Source organism: Leptodactylus fuscus, chromosome 1 (genome assembly GCF_031893055.1).
Source record: "Leptodactylus fuscus isolate aLepFus1 chromosome 1, aLepFus1.hap2, whole genome shotgun sequence".
In the NCBI taxonomy this organism is placed as follows: domain Eukaryota; kingdom Metazoa; phylum Chordata; class Amphibia; order Anura; family Leptodactylidae; genus Leptodactylus; species Leptodactylus fuscus.
Window position 1 is genome coordinate 171,895,678 of NC_134265.1, and position 16,893 is coordinate 171,912,570.

Below are 16,893 nucleotides of genomic sequence, written 5' to 3' on the forward strand. Positions count from 1 at the left end.
CAGTAAACGCATGAGTTGAGAATCATCTTGTAGGAGCATTTCTGTGTTGTGGTTTGTGGGACATGAATTTAGTATAGGGGTTGTCAGACTTACAATTATTGACTGGCACTCCGAGGACCTCATCTTTATTTTTTAATTTAAATCAGCACACCAAACAAAAAAGGTTGCCTACCCCTATCATAAACCTTGTGATTGCGGACCACAATGTAATGCATATCTTCTATATTATGGTCACTTGAGCTTTTCTCAGATATTTGTTTGCTACTCCTGGCAGAATGTTAGTACAGTATCAGTAATGGTTAGTAGAGGGGGATTGCTGTACTCACCCACTGCCTGAAATGCAAGTATAAAATTGGTTTCCGCCATAATGTGATTATTAGCAGGAAAAAACACTGATAGGACATCATGTATGCATGCCTCCCAAATTTCAAAAGATAGAAAGCGGGTATGCATGCAGCTGCAAATTTAGTTCCCACCCACTTCTCTGTTGACTCTGCCCGTTCTCATCCATTTATCTATGTGCGCCCACTCAGTATAATCCTTCTTTATATATTCTGCACGCGCACTCTTGTTCTAGTGCCGCTCTGTGCTCTGCAGCGATGATCCACCTCTCCTGCGCATGCATGGGAACTGCGCAGTAGTGGTGGATTATCAGCAGCAGAACGCAGAGCAGCACTGAGACAAGTGCCTGCAGTCAGAAAAGGGGGGGGGGGGGTCGTCCCACAGGAAGAAGCCTGGAAGGTAAGTAAGATGGAGTGGATGGGGTGGTAATAGTGACGATATTTTTTCGGAAACAGGGAAATGGAGAGTCAACGGATAACCAGCAAATATCCCTGAAGAAGTCTCATGACATATGAGTAAATATACAATTTTGATTAATTAAGTTATTTACAAAGTAGGAGGGTGTTTAGATTAGTGTAGGGATTTCCATTTATCCCTGACAACCCCTTAAAAGGGGTTTTCCCATGTCAGCCTTTCAGCCAGGCTACGTGCAGTGTCTGCTTCTCACTTCCTTTATTTCTCTCCCTCCTGCTGAATGGGACACATAACAATTCTGTATGTCAGATAGTCTGTAGATTCTTGTACAGAACAAACAAAGTGTTATCTGTATGTTTACATTTAGAGATAACAGACTCGGATTTATCAGATAACTGCAATTATTTGAACGGATTGCCCTGTCAGCAAGAGCGGTGAGTGTGTGACATCACTTGTCCTATAGGTCTGTGGTTATAGCAACGCAGTGTAAACAATGGGGGGAATAAATTCACATACCAGGCAAATAAAGCAGAATTTCTAAAGTAATATATTTAGGAAAAGGCTTCAATTTACATAAGCTACCAGTATAGATAGGATCATTGAGATTAGACAACCCCTTTAAACTGGGGATGCTTAATGACTCCCTCCATCTGGTCCCCCAGTTTAATGTCGCCCCTTCATCTGCCTCCAGTTTAATGTCCCCTCTTCTTCTGCCTCTAGTTTAGTGTCCCCTCTTCATCTACCCCCAGTTTATTGCCCCCTTCATCTACCCCTAGTTTAATGTCCCCCTTCATCTGTGACCAGTTCAATATCCCCCATTCATCTTCCCCCGTTTAATGTCCCCCTCCATCTGCCCCCAGTTTAATGCCACTCCTTCATGTGACTCCAGTTTAATGCACCCTCCATTTGACCTAGTTTAATGCCCCCCCTCCATATGCCTCCAGTTTAATGTTTCCCCTTCATCTGCCACCAGTTTAACATAAAACACTGAGACTGACCTCTCCTCACTCTGTGAAGTCTCTCGTCTCGTACTGTTCAGGGAGCTACAGGCGCGATGTGACTGACGACATTCCATCATGCCTGCAGCTCCTGGGGCTGGAGCCCATAAGGATGTGGTGAAGCAGGATTTGTATAAGGATGGCCCCTGTTTCTCCATTGTATTTAACTCACCAGCGTCCTCCAGACACAGAAGAGTTGATACCAGGACATGCCTTCCACTGATCTAGACAGTGGGACAAGAATCTGGGACTGTTCAGCTGAATCCACAACAGTTGGGAGGTATGCATATGAAGGCTTATACAGTCATAAAATAAACTTCCCAGCAAGACCCTGCACATATTTTAACTGTTGAAAAATGAAAAATTGAGATTGTAATATCCATTTAATTCCTGTGATAACACTGCACATTGCCATCCTGTTCTGCCCTGTATCTCTCAGCATTGGCTGTTCCAAGCAACATTATTACTGAGTGATAACATCAGGGCCAGATTGGTACAGATCCTGATGATGTGAGCACTGTGATACACTAATCATGGTGCTTATGTGAAAGTTTGGTGCAGTAAGATCGATTTGTAACTTTGTTTTTGCTCCCTCTATGTCATATTGTTATCTGCAAATAGAGAAGGATCACTGTGCAGAGCTGCTGTAGTGTCTAGTGTTTGTGTCATAAAGACACAAACCTAATTAACCTCCATAAATAGTTGAGAGTAGGCAATCAATCATATTTACGTAATCTTATCATAAACTAGTTCTGAAGTACAGTTGTAAAATTTGATCAAAAAAGGGTTGCATTAGACTTTATTACATAATAAACTATATATCCATTCATCTCTATCTAGCCTATATAATATACAGTATATATATATATATATATATATATATATATATATATAGTACAGACCAAAAGTTTGGACACACCTTCTCATTCAAAGAGTTTTCTGTATTCTCATGACTATGAAAATTGTAGATTCACACTGGAGGCATCAAAACTATGAATGAACACGTGTGGAATTATATACTTAACAAAAAAGGGTGAAACAACTGAAAATATGTCTTATATTCTAGGTTCTTCAAAGTAGCCACCTTTTGATTTGATTCCTGCTTTGCACACTCTTAGCATTCTCTTGATGAGCTTTAAGAGGTAGTCACCTGAAATGGTTTTCACTTCACAGGTGTGCCCTGTCAGGTTTAATAAGTGGGATTTCTTGCCTTATAAATGGGGTTGGGACCACCAGTTGTGCTGTGCAGAAGTAAAGTGGATACATAGCAGGTAGTCCTACTTAACAGACTGTTAGAATTTGTATCATGTCAAGAAAAAAGCAGCTAAGTAAAAAAAAAACCGAGTGGCTATCATTACTTTAAGAAATGAAGGTCAATTCATCCGAAAAATTGGGAAAACTTTGAAAGTGTCCCCAAGTGCAGTTGCAAAAACCATCAAGCGCTACAAAGAAACTGGCTCAGATGAGGACCGCCCCAGGAAAGGAAGACCAAGAGTCACCTCTGCTGTGGAGGATAAGTTCATCTGAGTCACCAGCCTCAGAAATTGCAGGTTAACAGCAGCTCAGATTAGAGACCAGGTCAATGCCACACAGAGTTCTAGCAGCAGACACATCTCTACAACAACTGTTAATAGGAGACTTTGTACAGCAGGCCTTCACGGTAAAATAGCTGCTAGAAAACCACTGCTAAGGACAGGCAACAAGCAGAAGAGACTTGTTTGGGCTAAAGAACACAAGGAATGGACATTAGACCAGTGGAAATCTGTGCTTTGGTCTGATGAGTCCAAATCTGAGATCTTTGGTTCCAACCACCGTGTCTTTGTGTGACGCAGAAAAGGTGAACGGACGGACTCTACATGCCTGGTTCCCACCGTGAGGCATGGAGGAGGTGGTGTGATGGTATGGGGGTGCTTTGCTGGTGACACTGTTGGGGATTTATTCAAAATTGAAGGCATACTAAACCAGCATCACAGAATCTTGCAGCGGCATGCTATTCCATCCGGTTTGCGTTTAGTTGGACCATCATTTATTTTTCAACAGGACAATGACCCCAAACACTCCTCCAGGCTAGAGATGAGCGAACAGTGTTCTATTGAACACATGTTCGATCGGATATCAGGCTGTTCGAGATGTTCGATTCCATACGGACACCACTTGGCAAACTCCAAAAAAATTCGATTCCCCTCCCACCTTTCCTGGCGCTTTTTTTGCACCAATAACAGCGCAGGGGAGGTGGGACAGGAATTACGACAATGGGGGCATTGAAAAAAATCGGAAAAAGTCATTGGCTGCCGAAATAAGATGACCCCCATTTTAGACGAATAGTGGATTTCAAATTCGGGTCATAGGAGACTGTGAACTTTGTGACTATGAGACAGGGATAGCTGTACAGGCAGGGATAGCTAGGGATAACCTTTATTTATGTGGAATGTTATTAAAAATAACTTTTTGGGGCTCTATCGGGTGTGTAATTGTGTTTTTTGCGAGATAAACTTTTTTCCCATAGGAATGCATTGAGCAGCGTTGATTGGCCGAATGAGATACAGAAGACGTGCAGAGACTCAGCAGTGTTGAGCCAGTTCTGCTCAACTACACCGTGTGCCAGTCAGCTCTGCTGTGCGAGCTTGGCACACACTCAGCTCTGCATCACCGCTGGCATTGGCCAGCGTTGATTGGCCAGTATACAGAATCAGTATACAGAATCAGCAGAGCTGAGTGTGTGCCGAGCTCGCACAGCAGAGCCGACCGGCACACGGTGTAGTTGAGCAGAACTGGCTCAACACTGCTGAGCCTGCACAGCAGAGGTGAGTGTGTGCACTCGCTCATTTCGACTGCATCACCGCATACCCATAGGAATGCATTGGCCAGCGTTGATTGGCCAGTTTCCAGCCAATCAGCGCTGACTCTGCCGGAGGAGGCGGAGTCTAAGGTCGGACCTGAATGGAGACTGCTGTGGAGCGATCTTAGACTCCGCCTCCTCCAGCAGAGCCAGTGCTGATTGGCCAAATTCTGAAGACTGGCCAATCAACGCTGGCCAATGCATTCCTATGGGTATGCGGTGATGCAGCAGAGCTGAGCGAGTGCACACACTCACCTCTGCTGTGCAGAGACTCAGCAGTGTTGAGCCAGTTCTCCTCAACTACACCATGTGCCGGTCGGCTCTGCCGTGCGAGCTCGGCACAAACTCAGCTTTGCATCACCGCTGGCATTGGCCAGCGTTGATTGGCCAGTATACAGAATCAGTATACAGAATCAGCAGAGCTGAGTGTGTGCCGAGCTCGCACAGCAGAGCCGACCGGCACACAGTGTAGTTGAGCAGAACTGGCTCGACACTGCTGAGTCTCTGCACAGCAGAGGTGAGTGTGTGCACTCGCTCATTTCAGCTGCATCACCGCATACCCATAGGAATGCATTGGCCAGCGTTGATTGGCCAGTCTTCAGAATTCGGCCAATCAGCGCTGGCTCTGCCAGAGGAGGCGGAGTCTAAGGTCGGACCTGAATGGAGACTGGTGTGGAGCGATATTAGACTCCGCCTCCTCCGGCAGAGCCAGCGCTGATTGGCCGAATTCTGAAGACTGGCCAATCAACGCTGGCCAATGCATTCCTATGGGAAAAAGTTAGCTTGCGAAAATCGCAAGCTTACAGGGATTTCCATGTAATAAAGTGACTTATATGCCCCCAGACATGCTTCCCCTGCTGTCCCAGTGTCATTCCAGGGTGTTGGTATCATTTCCTGGGGTGTCATAGTGGACTTATTGACCCTCCTGAGACGGATTTGGGTTTCCCCCTTAACGAGTATATGTTCCCCATAGACTATAATAGGGTTCGAAACCCGTTCGAACAGTCGTACAGTGAGCGGCTGTTCGAATCGGATTTCGAACTTCGAACATTTGGGTGTTCGCTCATCTCTACTCCAGGCTGTGTAAGGGCTATTTGACGAAGAAGGAGAGTGATGGGGTGCTACGCCAGATGACCTGGCCTCCATAGTCACCAGACCTGAACCCAATCGAGATGGTTTGGGGTGAGCTGGACCCCAGAGTGAAGGCAAAAGGGCCAACAAGTGCTAAGCATCTCTGGGAACTCCTTCAAGACTGTTGGAAGACCAATTTTGGTGACTACCTCTTGAAGGTCATCAAGAGAATGCCAAGAGTGTGCAAAGCAGTAATCAAAGCAAAAGGTGGCTACTTTGAAGAAACTAGAATATAAGACATATTTTCAGTTGTTTCACACTTTTTGGTTAAGTATATAATTCCACATGTGTTACTTCATATTTTTGATGCCTTCAGTGTGAATCTACCATTTTCATAGTCTTTGAATGAGAAGGAATGTCCAAACTTTTGGTCGTACCATTCACCCTTTAGCTGCCTGGCTGGAACATACCTGTCCTCCTACACCACACCCTTCACTTTCTCACACGAGATAGAGAGATAGAGGGTAGTATGTAGTAATCAAATTTACACATGGGTGGTTATATTATCTGGACAATGACCAGGTATCTGAATGTTTGCAAAGCAGAAGGTAAATATGTGTAAACCCATGCCTGATGGGCACGCCAATATGTCAAGTTATTGTTGTAGCTAAGTGGAGCAGCACACAAATACAGTGGTCAAACACTGTAAATTGGTAGTAGGGACCATCTTATCTCAGTACTCTAAAAGGGGGAAGAAAAAGGGAATGCTGTATCAGCCAAGGTTACTGCCTAGGAGTGGCAGAGTACAACGCTAAGGAAGTGTGGTGGTCCGCTTGTGAAGAGGTACTGCCAAAATAGGACAGCATTGTGCTTTAAATAACCCACATGGAGGAGACTTCAGAGCCTTCAGCGCCTCCCCCACATGCATACTTATTATGCAATCTTCAGAAGTGGGAATCACATAACCGGAAGGGCATCACAGGCCCACTATGGTGGCTTGAGTGGTACAAAGAGTTTACCACTGTCCATAGGAGAATAGGGTAGTACTGTAAAGTAGCAGGTAGAAGAAGTATAAAGGGCAATTAAACAAAAGAAAGAAAAGGAAGTAATAGAATATGAATGAAAAGAGAAATATAGAGAAACTGTAGTAAAATCAGAAAAATATAAGAAAAAATGGAAAAGTGATAAATAAAAAGTAAAAAAATATAAAATAAATATAAAATAGAATAAAATGAAAAATAAAAATATGTGTACAAATAATTCCAAGAAAAGGATTGTAATTTGATAATTGCTAATTGCTAGGAGTCTTGGCAGATGGTCCGGTGGTAGATGAACAAACCTAGAATAAAGAGGAATATATAGTTATGTTGGTAACATCGATGAAGAAATTAATTAGATAAAAGCAGCTGCATCACGATCACGATTCAGACTGTAGGGTTCAAAGGTTTGCAATTTGTGTATCCAGTATGACTCACGTTTTATCAGGATCAAAACACGGATGCCTCCTCTGTGTGGCACCAGGACATAAAATAAGATAAGAGATAAGATAAGATAATCCTTTAATAGTCCCACCATGAGGAAATTCAGTGTGTTACATCACCATGGATAATACAGTAATATATTACAAGAAAGAATATATACAAGCTCAGAATAGCAGATAGAAAATATACTAGGAGTCATAGCAACTAAAAAGAAAAGAAGACTTCAGGATCATTTAGTTTTCTGTGCGGAGTGATCTTCAATTAGCATGATGTTGATTACACAGCTTCACCACGGTAGGGAGGAAGGATATTTGATAACATTCCTTCTCACACTTGGGGTGAAGCAGTCGGTCACTGACAGTACTGCCAAGTGCTGCCACGGTCTCATACATGGGATGGGAGTTATTCTCCAGCATGGAACTCACCATGGACAGTATCCTTCTGTCACCAACCACCTGTATTGGATCCAATGGGCTCCCCAGGACAGAGCTGATCCTTCTAATCAGCCTTTCAAGTCTATTTCTATCCCTGGCTGGTATGCTACTACCCCCAGCAGGCCACTCCAAAGAAGATGGCTGATTTAAAAAAAGGTCCTAAGAAGTGCCCCCTGAATGCCAAAGGCCCTCAGCCTCCTGAGCAGGTAGAGCCTGCTGTGGCCCTTTCTGTGCAGTGCCTCCATGTGATCAGCCCAGTCTAGTTTATTACTGAGAAGCACACACAGGTACTTATAGGTCTTGATTATCTCAATGCCTGTCCCCTGGATGTCCACCGCATTCTGGGCACTCCTCCACTTACTAAAGTCCACCACCATCTCCTTGATCTTCCCAGCATTGATCCTGAGGTGGTTCCGCTGGCTCCATTCTACAAAATCCCGATTTATGTCTCTGTATTCCCTGTCGTCTCTGTCTGTCGTCTATGTCTGTGATGAGGCCTACTATTGCAGAGTCATCGGAGTACTTCTGTAAGTAGCATCTAGATGAGTTGTGCCTAAAGTCAGCAGTGTACAGTGTGAAGAGAAATGGGGCAAGAACTGTACCTTGTGGTGCCCCCGTACTACAAATCACAGTGTCAGACACACAGCGTCGGGCTCTCACATACTGAAGTCGGTTTGTGAGGTCATCTAGTTGGACAAGTGATGGTTCACTCCACCAAGGTTCAGCTTGTCTCTCCATAGCCCTGTCTGAATGGTGTTAAAAGCACTGGAGAAATCCAAGAACATTATTCTCACAGTGTTCCCTGGCTTCTCCAGGTGAGGAAGAGCTCTGTTAAGAAGGTGGATGATCGCATCATCTACCACAATGCCCGGGTGATAGGAAAACTGTAGGGGGTCCATAGCAGAGCTCATTAGAGGTTGGAGAAGTGTCAGGACCAGTCTACCAGCCTCTCTAGGACCTTCATCAAGCGGGATGTCAGTGCTTCAGGTCTGTTGCCATTGAGGTCATTCAGATGCAGTGTTTTTGCAACTGGTACCACTCAGGCTCATATTGTACATGTGTGTAATAACACTACACAGCCAGTCTCCGCACATTTTAAGAGCTCTTGCAGTTATGCCATCGGGTCCCATCGGACATGTTCAAGAACCTGGAAGTATAACTGGCATACAGTGTGGTTGTACCTTTCAAAGTTCACTGAGATGGGTAGTAACAGATTTTTGCAACAAATGTTGGTTTAATGTTGCTTTATGCGGTCTTGCACACGCTAGATAGTTTCCCCAACAACGCATGGCACTTGATCAAGTACCATTTTCTGTTTGTGTTAGATGATCTATGGTTATTTTTGCTAAGAAGATCACGGTCATTAAGGGATATAGACGAGATTATATATTATTTTCCTTATCCCTTATATTTATACTGCCCAACTAGGAATCCCAATGTTGAAGGAAATCCAGAAGATAATGTCTTTTGCTAAACCTGTGATCTGACATTTATTTCTACTGACATTTCACACTGTATTTATATGCATTTGTTATTCATTGTAGAATCTGAAGAAGGTCCTTATGACCGAAAACGTTCATACGTCTGAATTTTGCTGACATTATCGACAACTGTCATATACCCCGATCCGGTGATAAATAAAACTTTGATATTGCACTTTTGAGTGTGAAGTCTCTTGTATACTATTTTTGAGATACAATCCTGCGCACCTTTCTTCTGTTCCTTCTTCCCGTTCCCTCTCATTAATTCGCTGTGTTATGGTAAGTTCACGGCTGCATCAAAGGTTCCAATAGGAGCATTCATCTCACAATATGATGGACTCTGAAACAGATACCCAACAGACCACATTATAGACAATGGGATCTTATTGGACTCCATTTTAATCATCCCGGTGTTATTGTTGTTCCGCTCTTAAAACAAAGCAGAACAACAGAAGACAGTTGTGATATGCACATAGCCATGTTGGGTAACATAATAAAGACATCTTATAAAGGAAGATATGTTCAAGTACATTTTGAAAAACAAGCATTCAATAATTTATTGGCGTGTGTTAACAAATACAAAATATCAATTTCACAAATGTCAACACTTGAAAAAACTCTTTGGTAAATGAAGCTACAAAGAAAAAAAAATGCAATTTTACTTGTTAACAAAAATTGTTTAATAATAAATAAAATTCAATGATTACTAAAAAAAAGGTATGCAGAAAATAAATTAAAAAGTAAAAATATCTGAAAGTGGAATTGTTAATTTAGTATATAAATTGTTTTCATTTAATGCTTACGTGTGATCCCAATTTCCTATATATTTTTTTTTTGCAAAAATATTAACAATTCAATGTTTTAAATTACAATTTACGTAGTAAAATTAAGACAATAAATTGAATTATGATCCTACATCATTGGCAGTCTTTTGTTGATGTCTGTAAATAACAAGCTCTTCAAAACCGCCAGAAGATGAGAATTTCCTACAATATGTCTCCAAAATCTTGCACATATTATTAACATAAACTGACATTAAAGTTGTAGTGTGCTTTACCAGTGTTTTAAAAGAAGGGTTTCCAATATTAGACAATATACAGGATGTCTCCTGAAAAAGAGATCCTATCTAATAGGGCTGAAAGGACTGTCATGTAAACAATGGGCACTCAATACCTTATAAATCATGGGCTATTTATTAGGGAATTAGTGAATTTTTATAAAGCACTCATGGAATCCGACAGTTCTTTATGAGCTATTAGCCTGGATCTCTTTATAGAAGACACCCTTTAGATATCCAATAAAATAATTATTCAATGTTATTGTTCTTTGACTTTATTATTTCTGTTAAAAGAAACAAAATTAGGACAATATAAATGTGTAAAGTAAGTGCTATTAAATAAAGAATAAAGCTGTGAGCACCATTAAAATCAGTTACCTATGAATAAATTAAATATAAAGTGAGATTATTACACTAAATACATTGCTAATTGAATGCGGTCATAAGATTATATCTGCTTACCCTGGGGCTGTTTTATATCTATATTTGATGTGAAAATATGTATTGTGCAGCATATATAATCCTATTAACGGTGTGTGTTTTTCTGACTGCTACTAAATTACATTACCATTCCTTGTATGCTTCTGTGTGGCATATGTCATCAGGATGGCAACTTGAGTAGCATGGATGTATTGATGGAGTTCACTATGTTGTAGAGCCATTCTCCCGATTTAGATAAAATGCTTGTACGGTATAACCTTAGATACGATGTACAACAGTATATACATTTTCCATAATATATATCACATCTCTAAAATTGCACAAGCTGCATACTATGGTAGCTTTATTGACTGTGTTAAACCACCCCAGTAACCACAGCTTTCTATGACCTTCCAATGCCAACTACTGTTTTGGAAAATATCCAAAAATGATTGGAATTACTTTATAAATACAGAAGGTAGACACTAAGAAACACAAAGATTATTCACAATGAACTTTGACCCTATTACTCAGTCCTGTGGAGAGTGGACTAATGACCAACAGTCCTGTGTATCGCTGCTTGTTCCAGGAGAAGAGTCACTGCAGTGGTCCATCATAGTCCATTCCTGTATACTTGACAATGGCGGCTCAGGTTCAAAGATACCCAATATAGTTGTTTGAGATGTCGCTCCAGCTTTCGCTATAGCCTGGTCTCCAAGTATATTGATAAGGAAATTGATATATCTCATAGCCAGTCTTAGAGTTTCATTTTTACTTAATTTCTTGTCAGGTGGGTGAGTGGGTATGAGTTTCCGAAGCTCAGCAAAGGCACTATTGACATTCTGCTGCCTCCATCGTTCTCTGGTGTTGGTGAAGATTTTGCGGGTCATTTTCTGCAACATTTTATTAAAAGATTATAAATTGTAAGTATAAATCCATATATAGTATAGTGCCGCACAAACAATAGTACATTCGAAGCTCTAAATCTAGTGCTTGAATAGACAAGCACATGGACAAATTATTCATTTTTGGTACTTAGATTTGGGACAAGTAGATTAGATAATAATACTAATGTTTTTCTTATTTTGCTTTTATTGCTTGCTACTATCTAAATAGTACAAGTGATATTAAATATCTTTATAGTTTGTCAACTACAGGTTTAGAAAGAACACTGCGGGTGTGTAGAGTTTATTTTATCATTCTTCAGTATATATTATCATGTACATCATATATATTATCATGTACACTGCCATTTGTACCAAAAATTGGATAAGATAAAATAAGATAAAATAATCCTTTAATAGTCCCACCATTGGGATACTCAGTACGTATAATTTACAGTTGCAAATGTCTGAAAAATGCTTGTTCATATTTAATCTCTAGAAAATACAAATTCAATCCATATTCCTCATTACATTTGTGCTTTCAATTCATTTTGGTACATTAATTCATTTATGATTTGTGACATAGCTTAAATTACATTGAAAGAAATATATTTGCTTTATGTTAAATGTTTATAATTGAATCTGTAATTATGTTAATAACTCGTAATCATTTATAATTATGTACCATGCAAAACAATAACATAGATGGCTAGATAGATTTTTTACATAAATAAGAAAAACATCTAGAAGTCCCTCATTGCTGAATTAATAAATACTACAGTAAAGTTACAGTTTATGTACGTAGCAATGAAAATAGCACAAAACAGAACACAGAATGTACAATATATAGAAAATGGAATATAATGCCCATGTATACAATAAATAACACTCACCTGGAAAGTCTTAGCGGAATTCGGACTATGATAAGCTTGTGTTATGTTTAGAGAATCAAGTTGAACATCATGAATCTCCTCATACAGAATAAGCAGTTGTATCTAGGCAGCCTTGTTAGCGTCTGAATAGTGTCAAGCACTGAATGTGGAGCCCTCAGCTTCATTTATAAGAAGCCTGCCCCTTTGTCCGACGCGTGTCACTGCTGGTCCCAGAGATGCCTGCATATTTTTCTTTCCTCCTGGGAGATCAGTGGTCCACATAAGCCCCCCCTTACATTTATTCTAAACTGCACAGGTACTGTATACTGTATGCCCTTGTAGGTTCATACTAAATGTAATAATCCCTTCTTTATAAGCAGCGCAATAATACACAATGTTTTTACAATATATATATATATATATATATATATATATATATATATATATTCAGAAATAGAGAACTTTTACTGTAATCCAAATAACAAATTGTATTTTAAATGGTATATTATATTTGCATTTGTAAGACTTCATCATATATTGTAGTTAGTTTTATTTCATAATTTGCTTTATTACTGCACTTGCTGTTGTGCCGATGTTTCAATAACCCAGTAGAGCTTATAATAGCATCTATAATAATAAAATATGTATCTCTAAGATACCAACATTAGATTTAATTCAGGGATTTATTTTCATATTGTAATATTTAAAGTCAGGAATTATTTTTTTCCCCTTATATGGAGTAACTGGCATCTGCCTTGTAGGATTTTTCTTGTCTTCCTTGTAGGATTGTGGGTTGGGCTTGATGGACATGTGGCTTTTTTCAACCATATTAACTATGTACTTAAGAACATTCCACATCACTGTACAAAGGCTCATTGCCATGGATTAGCACATTTTTTTGCTACTGATTTTCATAAATAATCCCAAGAGCAACATGTAAACACGATAGTCACAATTGAACCAAAGGCTGTTGTTTAGTGCCATGAAGCCATAAATTCTACTACATTATAAGTTCTGTTCTTTTAATACTAAAAAGAGCAAGCTACTCAGCTACGCAACAATTAAGCGGATGTTCACATTTGCACCGCTGTCCGCTGGCCGTGATTCCACTTAAATTCCAGGAAATACAGCTTGGGAAAGACTTGTCGGTGGTCAGTTTAAAAACCCACTCATTTCAAAGGGTTTTTAAGGCAAACCACTGGTGTCTTTAAGAAGTGTCTCCACCGTGAGGCTAAGGCCCCACAGGCCGTAATCGCAGCGCTAAAGCTCTTTTGCAGCACTTTCAACAGAAAGTTCGCAGAGTTTTCCTCTGCGGACTATCTGCTACAATTATATCTATGGGAAAGCCGCCGGCGTGTCCGCGCTGCGATTTCTTCCACAAAGTGGGCATGGGATTCACATCTGCATTCGCAGTGTCTCCGCTGTGGGCAAATCGCAGCGTTTACATCCCGTGGAGCCCCGGCCTGAAACCGTTTTCTTTTTGCACGGACACAAAATCCTGCACGTCCGACTTTGTGTCCGTGAAAAAAAAAAAAAACAGCATCACGGCAGAGAAGCTGTTTACGGACACTGGCAGTTTGCTTTAAAAACCCATTGAAATGAATGGGTTTTTGAACTGACAGCCAGCAAGTCGATCCCCAAGCTGTTTTTCCTGGAATTTCAGTGGAATCTCGGACAGCACTGCAAGTGTGAATGCCCTTTCACATGTTAGGGGTTGGCTTTGGGTTAGGTTACTGGTCCAGGAAATTTAGGTACAGCGTTAGAGCAGTACACTAAATATTTTAAATTACCGGTATTATTAAGTTCTAGTAGTAGTAATAGTAGTAGTGGTAGCAGTAGTAGTAATAGTAGTAGTTGTAATAGTAGTAGTAGTAGCAGCAGTAGTAGCAGTATTATTTAGCTCTGACTGAACACCAAGAGCACACTAATAATGATCTGGCCGTTAAAGGTAAAGGGCCTCTTATCAACCATTTAAGCCAAGATACAAGTAGCTAATAGAGGAGAGTCCTTCATTTCAGACCTCCACTCATTAGAAGAAATTGAGAACAACAATAATAAGGACCCAGTACATCCATGCATCACACAAACAGTTAATTTCAATGGGTATCATGTAATGCTTCATTTTCCCTTTGGTAATACTGAAGGAAAAATGATCACTTGTCACCTGGTTCTCACACATATTGCAGAGAAGAGTTGGGGATCCCAGCAGCAGTTTATTATTGGGGATCCCTTCTAACAAAGCAGACAACTTCTTAGATATTCAACTATGATATAGATAGATAGATAGATAGATAGATAGATAGATAGATAGATGGATGGATAGATATGTTTCCTTCATTACTACACCACATATTAATTAATTAAATTATATATATATATATATATATATATATATATATATATATATATACATATATACATACACACAGTTCCAATGTATGCAATATTTTATTGGTTTATGAATATGCTGTATGTTGTCTGTAAATTATCATGCAGTGATTGCTTATATTCTGAAATAAAGAACCATCCTGTCAGTTGTCATCAATATATAATCACTGTCAGTCACTCATCCTATTGTCAGTAAAGGCAAGGGCAGCCAAAAGTAAGAGAAGTGTTACACATGGGTGTAGAACCTGCACCATACTTTAGATAAGAATGTAATACTTACATTGCACCAGACATCAAGAAACCCACACGCATAGTGACCATAAAATAATGTTACCCACTGTAGCACTATAGCACTAACCTATAATAAAGTATAATAAAAGCAGATACAAATATTAACAAAGAAAATGATGATGATTCCCTTAAATACGATATATAAGAAAGATATTTTTCTGTTAGTTACTGCTTATACATAGCATAACTCTAAGTCAATGAATTAGTAAAATGGAGGGATTAGTATCATGTAACATACTATTCATTCACGCAGATGCAAGTTTCTCCCAGGAGCACTGACCTTCTCTCTTCTCTTCTGTTGTATCAACCAGTTACTGCAGAGCACTGAATCATGTCACTGAAGGGAGAGCCATTTTGGCAAATTTTCCTGTACCAAGGAATCAGTAAAGCAAAGTAAATTCATCTCCAATTCTTTAGCTAGTTATCTCCCTGGCTAGCAGATGCTTCCCTATAGAGTCCTATACTGAGGAAAAGGGGTGATACTGCATATTTGAGTCACCCTGTGATTCTGCTCAACATTTAGCCCTAGATCAGCACTAGACCACTGTGGTTTAGAAGCTGCAATTCATGTCATTGTAACACTACATGGCACAGACTAGACAACACGTTTGTACTGTTAAATAAATAATGTCCATCCAACAATTAGGGGTATAACAGAAACCTCTCACAAGGGCAGGTTTTCAAGACAGGGGCTTTTAATCAGGTCAATCATGAAGAGAAAACTGAAGCCCACTCAGCCCAGGTAACATCTGCTTTTGACTTACTGATCCCCACTCCTACCCATGGCTGCCTCCGACTGTTCTTCACCTTCAGCCTCTACAACGTCCCATGCACCGCACTGTTCAGCACCAGTGATCTGATGTGTGACGCACAGGGCCTCCTGGAGGGCTGAAAAGAAAGGCTGAAAGCTAAAACCCCAAATAGTGATGCGTGGCTAAAAAACGTTACAGAATGTTTTTTTCACAAAAAGTCCGCAGACTCAACGTTGTGGAATTGCAGCTTTTTTTGTTGCAGATTTTAATGGGTTTTATTTGAGCCAAAGCCAAGAATGGCTACAAAAGGAATGGGAAATATCTAGGAAGTTCTTATACTTCTCTCTGCTGCATAATCCACTCCTGACTGTGGCTCTAAATGCTGCAGCAAAATCTGCAACAAAAAAAGTTGTGTTTCTGCAACGTGGGGCTTTAGATAACATAAACAAATATTAAAAAGTTAAAAATGTAATGTAATGTAAACAAAATAAACTAAACAAACATATGGCATCCCCATATGTGTATAAGTCTACATTGTCCAAAAATCATATTATTTATCCCATATGGTAAAAGACGTAAAAAATAATCTACCGCAATGTGCAAATTATTGTTTTTTGGTCACCTCGCTTCTGTTCCCCAAAAAAGTCATACATACCAAAAAATTGTACCAATTGTAACAATAAAAACTACAGCTTGTCATGCAATTAAAGAACTCTAACATTTCTCTAACATTATCTCTGTTAAAAACTTTAATAAAAGCTAATTGAAACACTATATGTATACTAATATGGTGTCAAATAAAAGTACAACTCATCACACAAATAATAAGGCCTCTCATAGTTATGTTGACAGAAAAAAAAACTTGTCAAACTGAGCCAAGCATTAATGTCTAATCTACCCTGCGTCCTTAAAGAGGACCTTTCATGTCCTTGGGCACATGTGTTTTTATATGTGCTAAAAATCCAATAGTGCTCTGAATTCAGCGCACTGTCGGCTTTCCCGTTATGTGCCCTGGGGCAAGAGATATTGGTGCCATTACTGATATCTCTCCACTGTCAGAAGGGCATTCCTGACAGTCTAGGTAGGCTGTGAGGAATGCTGTTCCTGACAGTACTGTCCATAGCTCTGTACTGTCAGAGGGGACATATCTTATGGCCCAGCCATGACAC